Raw genomic sequence first — 3,368 nt, forward strand, 5'->3', positions numbered from 1 at the left:
ATATAAAAGTTAAATATCCTTTCTTTTAAGAAATGTCCTAGGAATGCATGTGGTAGGGCCCACTGGTGATTCTCCCCTTATATGTATAGATAAATCACTTCTCTGAGCTTCCATGTCCACAAATTGAGAAAAGAAATCACAATATCTGTCCTACATAATGTGTGGCCTTATACAGGATGATGTATCAGAAGCTACTTTCTAAACTATAGAGAAATAGACAAGTTTTAGGTGTTTTAATTATTGGCATTGCTGTGGAGACAGATGTTGCCATTGTGCAGAGACTCACGTGACCAGCTATCTTTGGTATGACTCTTCTCCAGCATATTTTCTGACCTTCTGTCTTTTTGGGGGGCATAAACACAACTGGGCCTCACGGGCTTCTTGGATGACTATGCTGGACATGCTCATGTCCAGCTCCAAAGGAGGGAGGCCTGGAAGAAGAAAACACTGTTGGTACAAGATTCCGGTTTTCCTGGAGGCTTTCTTTTGAAATGATTTCTGCTTGAGCTTTGCTTTCAAGTAGGTAAAAACTGGATTTTGAATCTGTTACCTATAGCCCTTCTGGCCCTGAGACCCAGCTGTGTCCTGATTATCTTCTGCATTTGCATCCAAATCCTGCTATTGTTTTAGTTCTAAAACTGATCAGATGCCCTTACCTTGATTGTTGTGAGAAAACAGCCCATGCCTGCCACCTGGGGACTTTGTAGGTAGCATTTGGCTTCCTTAGGTCTGAGATGTGCAATTTTTCCAGGAAGCGAGATGCAGACAAGTTGAGATCCATTCCATCTGCACTGTCTCCTCCTTGTTGGGAAGGATGTGACCCTGGCAGAATGATATGGCCTTCCCCTTGGCAAGCAGTTCATGCTGAGGGGGTCATATGCTGAGTGGCTTCTAGTGCCATTATTTATCTCTTAGAGACAAAGGACATCTGCTGAGACCCTCGTTCCTGAGTAAGAGGAGTCATTCAGTAAGGGAGATGATCTATACAAAGGGCCTACACATTCCCATGGTCTAAAGCTGGAAATGAGGAAAAATCTGAATGGATTAATGATGCATTGGTTTTGATCCACTGATCCAATGATTAATGATCTTCATTATTATACACAACCTTGGAACTTTTGGATGAGGGGGGAAGAGAAAGACAGGGGCCTCAAATGGAAGCGTATAAGAAGGAGAAAAGAAGTAGACAGCAGAGAGGAAGCTGGAATGGGCACTCTGCAGTTATTTTAACCTTCTTAGAAGTTTCATTTTAAAGATAGCTTGGTTCAAATCAACGTTTGGATTTTCCTAGTTTATTGATCCTGAGACTAGTTCTCTTGACCTGATTGTTCAGAGTCATTGTTAAGACAAGCTAAAATAAACATACGTCCCCTGACTAACAATAAATAGCATTTTTTGACCTCTTATCACAGGGTAAGGAATTTACTCTGACTTAAATGCTTCACAAGAATTATATTCCTTAATCCACAAATAACTTTTTTATTGGCCCTATTTTGCAGATAAGGGAACTGATGTTCAGAAAAGAAAGTTGCCCAAGGTCATACAGTGAGTTTGCCAGTCATCTGTCAGTTTGTGCTCAGCTCCATATCTCACCTTGGCCCTGCTCCGCTCTGTATGAGAGGAACTACATATCCCAGACTCCGTTGCTGAATAGCTTCCAGGGAGTATTGACCAATGGGAGGTACTGGGAGTATTGACCAATGGGAGGTACTGGTGAAAGAGTAGAGGACAGGAGAGGGGAGACTCAGAGAATATTCCCTGGCATTCCTGGCCCTGCTTTAGGCAGCCTGTCCAGGGGTGCTTGCTTCTCCTTTTTGAGTCTGGTTTCCGCTGGACAATGCCTCCCTCCATAGTCTCAGTTCTCACCAGGCTGCCTCTGTTGCATGGGTCTAAGCTTCTGCCAGATGGCCCTGGCTTCTGGGTTCTGATAACAACATCTACTTGTGTCATTCCAATCCCAGAGATGATAATGGCTTCTTTCTGTTACTAATTTCTGGTTGCCTCGTTGTTTCTTGCTATGGACTAAATTGTGTCCCCCTCAAATTCCTATGTGGGAGCCCTAACCCCTCAATATGACTGTATTTGGAGATAGGGCCTTTATGGAAACGGTTAAGGTAAACAAAGTCATAAGGGTAGAGCCCAGATCTGATAAAATTCATGTCTTTATAAGAAGACAAATGAATGATCTAGCTCTTTCTCTCAGCCATAAAAAAAAAAAAAAAACAGTGAGAAAGTTGCTGTCTACAAGCCAGAAAGAGAGCTCTCTCCAGAACCTGACCATACTGGCATCTGGGTCTTGGACTTCCAGCCTCCAGAACTATGAGAAAATAAGTTCTGTTGTTTAAGCCACCCCACTATGAGATTTTGTTATGGCAGTCAGAGCTGACTAATATGCCCCCTTTCGCTTCTAAACCTTTCCTTAACTTTGTGGTATAATTTCCCTGCATTAATTTCCATTCTGTTTGAAATCCCTAGAATGTTTTTATTTTTTTCTTCTTCTGACTGACCTCTGACTTAATAACTCAGCTAGCAAGTTCAGACCTGAGATTCCAACCCAAAATCTGTGTTTTTAAAAGCTACGTTACATTTCTTAGATTGTTTTGGCTATCTGCAGAAGGTTGGAGGAAGAGTCAAGTAAATAATTTGAAACCAAGGCTCTGCCTGACCAGTGCCACTAAGAAGGATGGAAATAGAAAAAAATTTCAAGGTTTGAGAAGTTCTCAATATGACATTTCAGACACAGCCTTTGTAGTTACGGGCAGAGGTTTGTAGTTACGGGCAGAAGTTGGGAGTCCGTGCAGAGATAGAGTACTCTTGTTAGTGGCGTGGCTCCAGCGCTGCAGCAAGAGGGGCAGGGATATTGTATCTGCGAAATGTGGATATTGACTTGCCAACATTGTGAAATGTGTCATATGATGAAATGCTAAGCATGGAACTGAGTAGGGTGTTAGGGTGGCAGTTAATTATATAGTTTTCTCTTTTCTGATAACACGTGGAATGATAGAATGTTAATGTGGGCAAGGTACAAGTCTCTAATGTTATTAATTTTCTCATCCTTTGACAAGTCTTTCTCCTCCCTCTAGGAAGAGTTCACTTCTTGTTACCCAGTTTGAGGAGGAGGTAAATACTTTGAAAGATCTCTTTCACCTTTCTTTCCCAGACCTTGTATTTTTCATCTTTTAATGAGAATATTGAAATCCATGTCTCTTCCTGAGAACTATAAGCATATCCCTCACAAAGGATATGAGACAAAGCAGTTTGCTACTTGCCAATGAGAAAGTGAAAACTTTAGGAATGTTGGTGGCTATTTCGTGGGTAGCTGATGAAGAATGGAGATGAGTATCAGTCTTCCAAATGTCATGGCCACA

This window comes from Ursus maritimus, unplaced genomic scaffold (genome assembly GCF_017311325.1).
Source record: "Ursus maritimus isolate PB19 unplaced genomic scaffold, ASM1731132v1 scaffold_11, whole genome shotgun sequence".
Taxonomy (NCBI): Eukaryota; Metazoa; Chordata; class Mammalia; order Carnivora; family Ursidae; genus Ursus; species Ursus maritimus.